General features: G+C 38.3%; 1 protein-coding gene across 1 annotated transcript in view; it reads right to left on the bottom strand.

Annotated features, from left to right (window-relative positions):
• Nucleotides 1-255: 255 nt before the first annotated feature.
• Nucleotides 256-14,565, bottom strand: part of TK2 (thymidine kinase 2) — a 341,867-nt gene continuing 327,557 nt past the window's right edge. Inside the window, exon 12 of the transcript XR_012776959.1 lies at nt 256-274. The gene's annotated coding sequence lies outside the window, so the exon portion shown is untranslated. The remainder of the gene's footprint in view (nt 275-14,565) is intronic.

Raw genomic sequence — 14,565 nt, 5'->3', positions numbered from 1 at the left:
AAATTTCTGGATGCTTAGAGTATATTTTCTGGTCAAGTGATGGCTACAGAGAAACATTACAGAATCTCTAGCTCTCTACGAAGTGTAGATACAAAGGAAGGAGACTGATTATTTAAAGCACTGAAATAAGATTATTGCGGAGGTGGAGGAGGGCACAGAGTTCTACTTATAATGGCACTTCTAGACTCTGAAATCTTTTCCCTTAGGATGCTCCAAGTTGTGAGAAATAAAGAGGAGGAAAAAAAGACAAAAAAAGGAAAAAAAAAGGAGTAAACTTGCATGGTCACAAGTACAAGCTGAGCCTGACCAGTGAATCTTCTTAAGGACAAGATTTATGAACAACCCCTTAACGACAAGTTGCACAAAATTTTTCTTGGTTTTGTCATGTGTTGGTTTTACAGACCAGCCTATTCAATTTTCTCCTTCTCTTTAATTTGGATTTACTAGATTTAGATGATAATAAGGAATTAAAAAAAGACACATGAATGTTGGTTAAGTAATAATTAGAATTGATAAGCACGTTGTTCTGCACCCTGCGAATTTGGGATTTGCATTCTGCTTCACATCACTTTTCTATTTGGCAGCATCTCAACACTCCCTTCACATAGATGTAACCAACTAAACATGGCATCTGTCTAGATGGGTATTGACAAAGACATTTTCTGTTGTATTTATGTTTTACAAACAAGTGAGCTAGCATGATATAAACCACTACTTAACACCTTGCACAGATACAACTTAACAATGTTGTTACTCAGGAGAATACCTCCAGTAAGACAGGAACAGCTACTGTGTTGGTAAAGGTGGTAAGTTGTCTCTACTATGTGATAAAAAATGTTCCAAAGCCTAATAATTAACCTGAGTTAGCAGACTATTTAAAGAAAATTCCTTTTTGTTCCTATTTTAGAAAGATCTAACGCCGACAGCAATGCTAAAAATTAGACTTTGGTGCTAAAAAGCACTCAGCCATAAAACATTTATCACCTCTTGCAGAGGAAACACCTTTAGATTATTAAATATCTAGGTTTATTTCGATGCATAGTGTAGTGCTAGGCAGAGAGGTAATTACGCAGCAGGGAGAAGTATCTCTGTGAAGGCAGTGGGAAGAAAAGGTCTTATTTATTTCAACTCTCCACAATTATATTCATTTTCTAAATGTTTTTGAAAATCTTACTGGCCTGTCATGTTTCCACCTCAGATAGCAGAAAATGATTAGAGGTATGAGTAAGAGTCATGTTTTTCTTTGACAGTGAGGTGCACAGTATAGAGACAATGATAATTTTGGGCTCAATGTCTTGGGGAGCTTAGATACAGCACATGTAACAAGGCTTCCCTGTAACAGCTTTTAATTGCTTTCTAGTACTTTTAACTTGCAATAGTTATATAGATTAAAAATTAAATTCTCCAGATATTTTCCCTCTTGTTTTGCATTTTTCAAATGCAAAATTAAAAGCAAATAATTATTTTTCAGAATAATTACTTGTAAGTCGGAATATGCAGAAATGATACCTGAGCAATACCGTAAAGCCTTTCATCGCCTACACACATTCACAGGAAGGAATCTGTTTCTGCCGTGTAATTTATCAAATCAAATAGAAGGAGTATCTCCTTGTAGACTGCACAAGCTCTCTATGATTCAAAAATTATTCAGTATTATTCTTTAGGTTTCCATTAAAAATTCCATACGTGCTTTTGTAGTGCTATTACCATGAAACTTTCAGCACAATTTTCACTAGTCATCTACCCTTTTGCTAGCCCTTATTGTCCAGCCACATACAGTTCATCCCAAATACACAGCCCAGTTTCTGCTGCACATCCTGTCCTAAAAAGCTGTGCAACAGTGTGCTTCATTCCACATGTGCAATCACTGTAGGATCATTTATTGAACTGAGTGGCTCTAAGCCCATACTGCAGTAATAGCAATAATTAACCCCATGTTCATCAGTTTGAACTAGGTAACCATTTCCCTAAGTGTATGGGATATTACAGTAACTGACAATTTCTTTGCTTTAGTATGTTACTTAGATTATAACACCTATATAAAGGTAAGTGATACTCGCTCTGATGTTCAGCCAAGACGGCCTAGATACTTTCTGTCATAAGACTCTGCTTTAGTTGCTTATAGGTTTCTACACTTTAATTGCTCTGACTGACATTTTCCATTCCAGGGTCATGTCTGCCTCAGGCTTTTTTGTTGTTTTTTGGGGTTTTTTTAAGTTTCAGCAAAAATGATTCAGCTTTTTTGGAGAATAATTTATGTGGAAAATACATTGTTCTTACCATGGTAAATTTTGCCATTTTATTGAGAAATTCTAGTACCCTCTGTTTTACAATAGTGGCCTGATGTTTTCCACCAAGTAAATGTATGAAGAAGCTGGAAAATTTATCCAAATTTAGACAACTTACGAGTTTGGGGAGAATTGCAGATAGCATGCTTCAAAAAGAGTGAATTGCTAATGCTGCAAATTGAAGCATTCACAAGTCAGGAGTGACAGAACTAAGGAATAAGCAGCAGCTGTCCCCTGCATGTAGGCATTGTGATTACATACCATATAGCCTTGTATTTCATAATTCAGAAGCACAGGTGACTGAATTAAGGTTGCATAACTTGCATTTCCCAAGTTCCAAGGGTTTGGGGTTGGTTGGTTTTTTTGCAAACTACCTCATTCTTTTAAACACTGGTTGATTTTGTCTTTTAGTTTGCAATAAAATAGAGCTGAATGCAACATACACTTACTTCAAAATACAAATCTAGGATTCTCTACCTAAACTCTGTTGAAAACACATAAAGGTTTCACGCTAGAAGAAAATCTAAAGCAGACACTTGATCAAACAAGCTATTGTTGGGGTGGATTGCCTGGGAGGGCTTGTATGGCTGAGTTTAGTAACATCAGGAATCCTGTCTGAAAGATGTGTTCAGCAGGAGGATCTCTAAATGATTTATGAACAGCTGAATCAATAAGCAACCACTGGTGTTGAAAATGTCTTTTGAAGTACGGTATCCCAGTCTGCTTTTACAGTGTCTGTCTAGAGTCCAAAATAAGGAAGCAGGTTGAAGATTAACATCTCAACAGGCTCTTGAGGAGCAGAATTTCCTAAGGAAATCTTTCTTAGTCATTTAACTGCTATTGCCCCTCAGACAAAGGTTCTGTTAGAAGAAAATTGAAGAAAGTGTCATGATAGAAGCTATGGGATCTCTAGTGCTGGTGATACAGGAGTTTCCAGTCTGCAGCTGAGAAGTGCCGGTTATTGCTTGTACAGATGCAAACAGGCTTATTTTCAAGAGGAAAATGCCAACATTTTGAAATGCTTAGATACTGCATCATGCATAATTTTTTGCTTAGATTCTGAATAAAGGATGTTCAACAAAAAACCCCACTAAAAATGTTAGAACACCAAGAAAGCTTCCTTTTCTGTTTCCCATTTAGAAATGCCACAGCCATTGGCAGTGAACTTCAGGGGCTCTTTGGCTGTCCCTGAGATACAGGAGCAAGCTGAGAGCGCTATCCCCAGAGCCAAGGACTCCCACACACACACACAATGGTGCAAGAAGCTCTGAACAAATTGGTGGAAATACAAAGCTTTGGGGCTTGTTGCTGAGAAGAAAATCTGACACTCCTAACTTGAGTTAGGGGTCCAAGAGCTGCTGGGTTCATTGTCACAAAGCTGTAAACTCAACATGAAGACAAGGCTCTTCAGCATGCAAGATTCCATATGCAAAACTAGGATCAGTCTCCCAGGCTTCTGGGCTACCAACCTTAGGACTAAGAGCCTGGGGCAACCATTATTACAATCTTATCCTTCAGCTGTAAGTTCTGAGAAAGAGGACAGCAAGATCTATCAATGCACATTTCCATCCAGAACAAGGAACTGAAGCCAGAGTCTTGATGTTCTTCTGCTAAGAACACCCATAAAATCTGCTACCAAAAGTTCTATCACTCCACTACCAAAAGTGACAGAATAGCAGCCTTACAGTACTAGCAAATGTGTCATATATTCATGGTTTCAACCAATAAACTGTGACAGACATCCTTCTAATCATTTTCTGAGAAAAAACTTGCCGAGTGAAAATTCCTGACCCAACCATAATAATTACGTTCAAAGCCATGAGAAGTGCCAGGTATCTGAATGGACTTTAAAAGTACTGAACTTCACTGACTATGAACTTCACAGATTAAAGATTTTCTCTGATTTTTTTTTTTTTTTTTTTTTTTAAGGGGGAGAAAACACCAGACATCTGGCTGAATTTTAACATTTCTTAGTAGGGACTTGACAAGACAACAGATTCACAGTTAATGAATTCAAAGCTTCATGAATATATAACAGCTCTAGCTTTGCGAGTATGAGCGCTACCTCCAGAGAGCTAAGCTACAGAGCGGTGATGCTGTATTTTGTCAGGAAGGCTACCCAGCTATGTCACCATAAAGAATCAGCTGATTTCCTTTGGGATTGCCACTGGTTCAGAACAGCTCTATCTAGTTAGGATAAAACACACCAAAAACATAAGCAAATAACGTAAAGCTGATTATCTTCCCTTTCAATGAAGTTTCAAATTCGTCATGACATATCAGTGATGGATGCAGAGTTTTTAGAAGACCCTGTGGCAACAATGAAAGCACTCAGAGTACAAGGAGAAAGGAAAAGCTCATCACAGCTTACAGAGGGAAAAAAGCTGGCACACAAAGAAGGGGTCTCTGACTCGATGTCTGAACAAACTATTCCAAATGGCAGATGGATCACTGAAAACAGAGGATTTTTGTGCTGCCAGCAAGTATTTTTGCTTAAAATGTACTGGAATCTGGAAACAATAGGAAATAAACCAGAAGAGCTCAAAATGTCATGAATAATATAGGCATATGTTATAATTAGGCTGCATGAATACAGCAAAAAGTTACCATAAATATTCACTCTGATATTTATAGACATTTGCTATGGTCACACTGACTCACCTTGCCATTAGCATTCAATAGACTGGCACAAATATTTGTAGAAAGCAATTTAGAGCCATGGAAACAAAACTCCATCTGCCTGGGTATGTTCCCTGAATTGTTCGCATTGTAAAGAATCAGTGCAACAATATACAATACGACACAGACATCTCACTCCTGGTCCTCTGCCACAGACACCACAAGCAGCAAAAGCATGACCCAACTATGCATTACCACCATTTGCATTTGTGTTCAGGCAAGTGCCAAAGCATATTGGGACTATTCACTATTACGAAATATTCCTAGAAAACTAATTTAAAACAAGTGCGGCAAATGAATAGATGTAGTAAACGCTGATTTTCATATCTAGCCTTCACAGGAATTACAATAATAATGTTAATAGCATCGCAGAGTTTAGGACCACCATATCTAACAGCATTCTTGATATTCCTCTTTCCCCTTTCAGAATAGGGAAAATGAGAAGGATGGTACCTGCAATACTACTTCTAAATGTCTTCCCTTTAACTGTCCCCTGTAAAGGAGAGATCTTTCACTCTGTACTGTTTATTCTGGACAGCAATGGGTTACACAGGGAGTAAAGGGAGAACCAGATCTAGATACCATGTCCCAAAATGTTTAAGCTAGCTCTGTGTGTACACATCCCTTCACAATGAAAAAATAAAACAGGAGCTGTCAACAAGATTATTTTAGAGGAAATCAGATAGCAGAGCATGAGTAATTACCTCACTAAATCAAGTAATCTCTTTAATCTTAAAAGGAAATTTCAAACCTGCCTTTTAGCAAGCTTTATTTCAGTTTCCATACCCAATTTAGGTGTAAAAAATGTTTGGTTTTATTTTTAAGAAATGCATAGCAGGACTGAACTCTGAAGACCGTGTCTTGTTGGGTGTGAAGAAATTATTTAAGACAAATTATAGTGCTGTCACACTCATACCTCATAGTTTAAAATAAATCTTGTCATCTAATTATACAAGAGCTTGAGTTTGTTTAACAAATTCCTCAGAGGTATTTGCGTGGCACTACATTTCCCTTCGCCTTTGATTATAGCCTATCATTTCAGTCTTTTCCCTCTATAGCTTTCTATGTTTTATTGTGGTGTTTAACAGGTTGCATTTATCACATCTCTTCAGCTGGGTTAAAGCAGATAAAACTGTGATGTCTCAGTACAGTTCTTGGCAGTTCACAATTAAAGAATTATTTAAAAACAAAAAGGGATTTCTGCTCCCAAACTAAGAACTTCAACAGTAAGAAACTGGGTCTCTGAAAACAGTTTTGATGTCCCACCCACAGGTCTACTGAGAAAATTAAGGGAAAAGGAACATTTCCCTTGTGGTTTAATTCCCATGCTATATTCTCAAAATGTCAGGGCAAACTTGACTTAAATCAGCCAAGTCATGATAACTATTTCAAGAAATTATAGTCTGCAAAAGAATCTGTCTCTTCCCTTCTTGCTTATCGTTGAAGTTGGATAAACTGTGAATTGTTCAAGAGCAGTCTTTATTTAGGCAACAGGATGAGGAGGGGCAAAGAACTGTCATCAGAAAAAAATTAAGTTAAGCACAGCTCCCTAGGAAGTGCTTAACCAACATGATGTTATAGCATTGAAAGAATTTCATTGGCCAAAACATTAAAGTCAAGACTAAAAAAATACAATAATCAGCCTCCATAGGAAATGTGAAGCACTTCAGAAAGTTGGCAAGGGTCTAAGTAACTAGGCCTTATTTTGAAAGATGACATCTCATCTCACAGATGTTATTTACTGTAAGCCAAGAATAATATTTATGGCTTAATCACCTGATCGTCATAATCTGGTTTCTTAGTGACTCATAACTGCAAGTACTTGTGAACATATGATTACACATCCAGAACTGGAAGGCTGCATAAGCCCATCTTAAAACAGGTCAATTAGTGTTTTCCAGTCCATATATTGCCAAGCCGCAAGATAGGTATGTTCTCATTCTCTGACCAATCTAACATTACATATCTCTTGCGATCAAACTCTTCCCCACTGGTGGTTCTGGAGATACTGTATCATAGCTTGGTTCCTGTGCTCACTAATTAAAGTTACCTTACAAGATGCCTCGGTGTTAAGCTGTGATTGACATTGACAAGCTGTTAAACTAAATTTTGATGCAGTTTTGAGGCCTCCCCTCAAAACTCAAATGCACATGTGCCCATTTCATTAAGCAATTAGGACTATTTGAGCTCATAGGGAGGGGAATAGCAATTTTTAAAGGGCAATTGTATTTGCTTAATTTTTTTCCTCAGTATTTTCTGACTGCTTCTTTTCTCTCCAGTGGAAGAACTACAGCTGCTTCATCACTTCTTTCAGACAACTGTGACACATTCCTATTATTGTATATATTCTGCAGGTATCATAGTCATGATATCATTGCATTCAACAATATCATTCCTGATTTCTGTAGTTTATTTTATCAGGAATAAACTGACTGTAGTTTTCTTGCTATGAGCTGAAGGCTTCCAGTATTGAAATTTAAACCAAAAATTGAAAATGAAGAGAGGATATCAGAGCCCCACCTGTTTAGTCTACAGTTTAATATATCCATCAAAATCAGATTTTGATGGATATATTCACTCTTTCTATTATACAGGATCTAATTCAAGATCTTTTAAAACATCACCTTTATTCCAACACTACTTCAGAATCAGAAGTAATTGCAAACTTTACTTATCATAGTAATTATTAGAACCAGATCTTAGCAACAAAAAAGACCAAATAAAATCATAAGCAGCAAGCCTTATTGTACTACTTCAGGAATTTTCAGCGAAAATAATAAACAAAGGAAAATAATATGTGTATTTTCAATAATCAGCCATTCCTCAGTAAATTCCTCTAGTTTTTAAAGAAGAATTTCCACTGAAGTCCATCTCCATCTACTAAAGGAGTGAGAGCCCAGCTAATGACTTTGTTTCAGAACAAGAAAGATTTGCCTTTCCACTTTCTGTTCTATGCCCCTCCAAGAGACTTTCTTGTTGTTGTTGGCGGTGATGAAAGAAGCTATTTGCTTGTGACAAGAACAAGAAAATCTTACTGATGAAAAGTGAGGCAGCTTTTTTGTTTGTTTCTCAATTAAATCAATAAAACCCAAAATGTGCCAGTTTTACTTTCCATTTTGAAATGCATTGGACAGCTGCAGGGCAGAATGTTATTCCTTCATTATTCTCTCTCTTAGTCTTCAAATAATGCTATTTGGGATCAATGATCACCTCAGACATGCTAATATAAACACAATTTGTTTCCATAATAATCGGCATGCTGCTATTTAGTGCATTATAAACATCCGTATAAATTAATCACAGATTCATACACTGGCTATGTGCACTGCAATTTGTCTTTACAGACTTACTACTGTCAGATCAAGTTTTTATCAGTTCTTAATTTTAAGCATTTAATTACATTAGTATTCACACTACAAAACATACAAAGGGGTCTCAATTACCATTGCCCTTCATGAGATGAATTAATGTAAGTCATAAATCCACTCTCCTGTAGAAAGAAACATCCGAAGAATCACTGTTGAGCTCATGGACTATCCAGTGTTTTCTTTCTGTCTAAATGAAATATCCTCACTGTACTCTTACTGGAGCACACAAAATGTCCATTTGTCATTGCGCTTTTCATTTGCTTTCAAGTCAGAGGAATGACCCTTCATCTATTAGTTTATTTAAATGTCACTGAACCTTTTTGGGGATTCTGCCCCATAAGTAATGGTATATATCCTGTAAGTCAAACCTGTAAAAACATCTCTGGCCTTCACGTTTTGCCAGATTACCCTTTAAAAGGAACCTTTTCTCAAATTATTGCCCTCTGTGTTTCAGCACATTTCGCTTTCAGAAGCGGTAACCACGATTGAAAAAAGCAAAGGAAACAACAGAAAGAATTTGGCATTAGCAAATTTTACAAATGGATCTTTCACCCTAAAGTGTCAGAGTGCCAGAGTCAGAGCCTAGACCAGACTCTGGACTTCGTTCTTCCCCCAACTGCTGTTTTCTTTTCGTTGACTTACTGTACATTCCCATGTACTGACTGACTATGTACGGATTAACCAACTGCAATTTTCACAACCACCAGACCATGTTAACAATTCTCTGCATATAGTATTTGTCACTGCTCGTCTGCCTGTGCATTATGAGATGCCTTCAGCTTGCACTACGTGCGCATTGCCCACTGCCTTCCTCCATTCCTTTAGGCAGCTGCCAAAATTTAGGTGAACTTCCTTTCTGTAAGTTAGTATATCCAGGTGCATGTTCTCTTCGTATACATACCTTCACCTACCTATTCTTGAGCAGGAGTACCTCGTGATGTGTCCTCCTCTAACAATGACTGCTGGCCTTCCTGGGTAGGGCTCAGGGCCTACTACTGCTCATTCTTCTGCGTCAGCCCAGGCTTAAGAGATGCTGACTTTTCCAAAGGGACTGATGGAATTATGTCTAAGTTAAGGAAGGGATAAAAATGAGCTTCCTTCTCTGGTGAGAGAAAGAAGAAGGGATGAATTTCTAATGATGTCGTGGTTTAACCCCAGCTGGCAACTAAGCCCCACACAGCCGCAAGCTCGCTCACTCCCCCCACAATGGGATGGGGGAGAGAATCGGAAGGGTAAAAGTGAGAAAACTCATGGGTTGAGATAAAGACAGTTTAATAAGGAAAGCAAAAGCCATGCACACAAGCCAAGCAAAGCAAGGAATTCATTCACTCCTTCCCATGGGCAGGCAGGTGTTCAGCTATCTCCAGGAAAGCAGGGCTCCATCACGCATAATGGTTCCTTGGGAAGACAAACGCCATCACTCCAAATGTCCCCCCTTCCTTCTTCTTCCCCAGCTTTATATACTGAGCATGATGTCATATGGTATGGAATAGCCCTTTGGTCAGTTGGGGTCAGCTGTCCCAGCTGTGTCCCCTCCCAGCTTCTTGTGTTCCCCCAGCCTCCTCGCTGGTGGGGTGGGGGGAGGAGCAGAAAAGGCCTTGACTCTGTGTAAGCACTGCTCAGCAGTAACAAAAACATCTCTGTGTCATCAACACTGTTTCCAGCACAAACGCAAAACATAGCCCCATACTAGCTACTGTGAAGAAAATTAACTCTACCACAGCCAAAACCAGCACAAATGGTAAGAGGGAAAGTTGTGCAAGACCAAACAGAATTGATGAAATGGATGCAGGAAGGGATTAGGGAGTGCAAAGAAAGGGAAGAGTCTGGAGCTAGCAATATGGTAGCATAACTTCACGTATTGACAGGGAAGCCAAGAGACAATATTGGCAGATAGTGGATGAGAAAGGAAAGAGGATATGAAAGGATTATTAATTCAAAGCTAGCTTATAGTGGTTTAGTCTCCACGCTTAAGATACAGATAGAAATAGTGAACACAGATGGCTCAAAAGAGAGCATTCCATCCAGGTCACAGAAGTGCACTTGTCAGATACCACAGAAATGTATAACAAATATTTCCTCTTGACTTCCTTGTGCAGCTCATAAAAGGGATTATCCAATGAACAGAAAGGTTTGCTCACCAACAGGTCTATTCTGCATCACAGACATCCAGCTAATACTCCAAAGCCTGTCTAAGAAGGAGGAAAGCAAAATAATTGCCACGCAGCTAGAAATCTTGCTCTCTGAATGGTGGTTCCATGGCTGCAAGTACAAGGGCTGCTGAGCCAGAGAAGGTCCTTAAATGAGAAATGTGACAGCTCTTCTCCTTGCCTTAGCAGGAGTAAGAAAATAATGTTCAGCAAGCTCTCTGCTCACTATACATGAGATGTTTTCTCAGTACCACGTGGTTAATCCAGGTGCCTTCATATGAAATGTATTTAAGAGAGACTTTCACTGATGCCCTTACAAGGAACTTCCCTACTTTGAAGACACACCCATCCCATTTCTTACAAAATCCCTCTAGGTAGCTATTTTGCCTCTAGCCTGCTGAGTCCTACTAACAGGTTTGCCATTAAGCAAGGGGATTAATTCCTCCCCCAAATAGAGACATTGATCTAAATTTACAAATAACTTATGTAGTCAATAAAGAGAGAATTATGTAAACCTGATTCATATTCTGTAAGCCAAATTCATATTCTGCTAGCAAAAGGATTCGCTCTCTCCAGTGGCTACTGACAGTGCATAACAAAACAAGATTCCTTTAGGTGTCTAAAGTAAAGTGATAAGAACCTCCAACCAGTACCAAAATCACTTCAAAATTTCAGAGGTAGTTCCTAAATTACTCCAGTAGTCATTATAATTGTCCCTTTGCTGTTGGTCCCCAAGAATTTTCAACCTAAGCAAACAAGAAATTCAAGCAACAACAACAAAACCAGCTCACAAATGAAGTAGCCTAGAAATATGTCTCGAACAATCTAATTTTTTAAACTGTGCTAAATCATTTCCTCATTTCCTATTGTTCAGATGCCCTAGCCAGCCATAAGAATGATATAAAGAGAGAGTATCCTCTAGCTATAAACTCCATCCATAGTTAAGTCCTGAAAAGAAAATATGTATACTAATTTTCTCATCATTAAGTCACTAATTATATGAAAAAAACTGCAACACTTTTTTTTTTTTTTTTTGCCCTTGGGGAAAAAGTTTGTATATAATTATCAGTTTCCTAACTCTTTACTTGCCCTTTTGTTTTAATAATGAAAGAAACTCTTTCATCTGTCCCTGAAATAGTATCGCAATGTGACAGGCTGGAGGAAATATGAAACCCAGCGATAGTTCAGGGCTCTGGAGAAAACAAGCAATATCTATTCCTAACCTCTTACTGACCTATCACTGGCCTTAGACAAACAAGTTAAGCATTCAATTAGTAGAAAAGAAATGAACGTGCTATTTATTAATTTGGAGGAGAAAATGCAATGTTGTGCATATTAATTCACCTAATATGCCACGCAGCATCTGAACTTCTGTTAGATAAATCCCATCCAGTTTCAGATACTTGGTCCTAAGAGGCACCTTGGTAGCAAAATGTCTTACACACAGGTCTCTGCATATTTGCATTACATAGAAGAAATTTGGAATTAATGATTTCTCAATTTCAATATGTCTTGAACCTTGTTTATTTATCATAGATTGAAGCTGCCTAACTCCTTGATATCTATTCATTTTAACTTGTTTTCCATCCCATATCTATCTTCCCATACTCCCTCATTCCCTGCTCTTTGCTTTGATCTTTAACTTCTATCTCTCTTCTGATTTACGTCTGTATTTACAACCACCGTCTTATAACCCCATTACAAAAAAGCCTCTTCAGCTCAACTGCCTATCAAGCTGCCTATCAAACTGCTCTCCTTCTGCCCTCAGTCACTGAGTATACTGCCTTGCATCGACCGGTCCACATCTCCATTGGGCCATGTCCTCTCAGTGCAAATGCCACCAGTGCTACTCGTGCCCCCTTCCTTCCTATCTCTTATGACAGGCTGGTATCCTTGTAGGGGCAATATGGACTGGATGGGTGGAGTGGACTACAGTGGCTGTAAAACCTGGCTGGATCATTGAGGTCAAAGCGTAGCGGTCAGTGGTTTGAAGCCCAGCTGGCAGCTGATTAGCAGTGGTATTCCACAATGGTCTGATACTGCTTAACACCTTCATCTGGAGCATGGGGCAGAGTGCATTCTCCACCAGTTTGTGAGTGGAATCAAACTGGGGAGAGGGCAATATGCTGGAGGACAGGGCTGCTGGGCAGAGGAACCTCAACAAAGTGGATGGATGGGCTGACAAGGACCTTGTGAAGTTCAACAAAGGCAAGTGCAAAGTTTGCCCCCTTCTCCTCTCCATTGCAAGACTAGAAATATAATCTCAATGCATTCTATGCATACTGTAGAAAAAAAACCTACACAAAATTTTCACTCCAAAGAGTGGAACAGACTAAAACTTCTGTAACTGCCATGTAAGCCCCTCGGCATTGTAGCAGCAGTGTTTCACTACTGCTCAATAAAATATGGATATTGCTGATTTGTTATTCTATTGTCTGACCTTGAGAATATCTGATCACCACCCATCCACACAGCCTGTACAGAAATCCTCTTCCAATCTGTTGTGCACTATTGAAGTGAAGAAGTTAAAGCTCAGGCTGGTTAATTAGATGTAAGAAAGAATGGAACATAGAAATCTGAACTCGATATAATTCATTTCTGGAGACAAAGGTCAAGTGTGCATTACACTTGAGAGCTTATACAGCTTTTCTGGGTATTTATTCAATATTGTTAGTCTGAAGCTTCAGTAGGTAGACAGCAACATCTCATTTCAATGATATGCTAGGAACTGCAGGTACTTCTGGAATTATGCCACAATTTACACTGGACAAAAGACAGTTTTAACACAAATAGCTCTGTCCCACAGTTGGAATTCCAAGTATCTGTCAGCATGAAAAGGAAGCTGAATGAACAATATACATTTCTTCCCTTGGCCTCCAAGTGGAATTTAAAAAATAATCTAGTTAAAATATATTTATCTGTCTTGTCTAGTTGGTAGCTGACATTTGAAATATCCCACTTGTTTTCACACAAACAAGATGTACTACAGGTAGACTAGGCTCGGGGCCCCATTTCACAACACCTTCTCAGTTTTAAATGTTCAAAAAGAGTTCAAGACCCATACTTACAAATGATAAACAAAAATCAGACTGATTCTGCTAGTCTTTGGATGAAATCCAGTGCCCCATTTCATTAGGAAAGTAAGGAACTATAGAAATCTGACTCCAAGAAGCTAAATACATTCATGTATTGACATGAACATTTTTCACAGCAAATGTGGAATCTGTTTACAAAGACATATGAATAATAAAATTTTGTTTGTTCTTTCCTATTGTATATAGATGTTCTCTATACTTGTGATCGTGCATATTTCACTGCATCACCCTGTTATGAACACTGGGCTGTTCTGAAAAAGATGCATCTGCTCTTCTTAGCCATAAATTGTTGTAACATCCAAGCTTTTTGTCCAGATTTTTTAACTGCAGAACAGCATTTTCCCAGACTCCCAGTTGCATGTTTCCTTGTAATGTTTTGATATGCAGCCATTTATTTCATTGCTATGTTGCTAATTCACATTTCCCTTAGGAGGAAGGTCTGGGGACATTTTTGTGAGACTAGATTGTATTAGCTAAATTTGTATTTTTCTCCAGAAGACAAAAAATGTACTGCAGGTGGTTTTGTGTATATGGTTAATGTTAAGACCATTTTTCTTATGAAGTTCTATTGTTGCAGAGAAGTTGAGTGGTCTTGCCTTAAATTTAGAGACATTGCAGAAACCTGATGGTTTACTCAAAACTGTAATAGTATACACTAGCTGATGAGGAGGCTTACAGAGTGTCTGTAACAAAGGGCAGCAACATGGAGCTTCAGGAGATCTAAATCTGGAACATTTCAACCTGACATTTCATTTGTTTGTGTAAATCACTGTGGAGGATGGTTGAGCACTCAAGTTAAAGCAACACTTAGATTATCACATTCTGAAATCATGAGTAAGAGTAATCAAATTGTCTAAATAATGTGAAGCAGTCTTATTTGGTGCTCTCCTAAAGTAATTACAGTGCCTAGTTGGTAATTTTCTCAATGTAGTAACCTCAGAAGAAACAGAAATCTTTTTTTCATAATAAAAGCATACATGGAAGG

The sequence above is a fragment of the Mycteria americana genome, chromosome 8 (assembly GCF_035582795.1).
Source record: "Mycteria americana isolate JAX WOST 10 ecotype Jacksonville Zoo and Gardens chromosome 8, USCA_MyAme_1.0, whole genome shotgun sequence".
In the NCBI taxonomy this organism is placed as follows: domain Eukaryota; kingdom Metazoa; phylum Chordata; class Aves; order Ciconiiformes; family Ciconiidae; genus Mycteria; species Mycteria americana.
The sequence above is the reverse complement of the archived record's forward strand: the minus strand, read 5'-3'. Positions and strand labels throughout refer to the sequence as shown.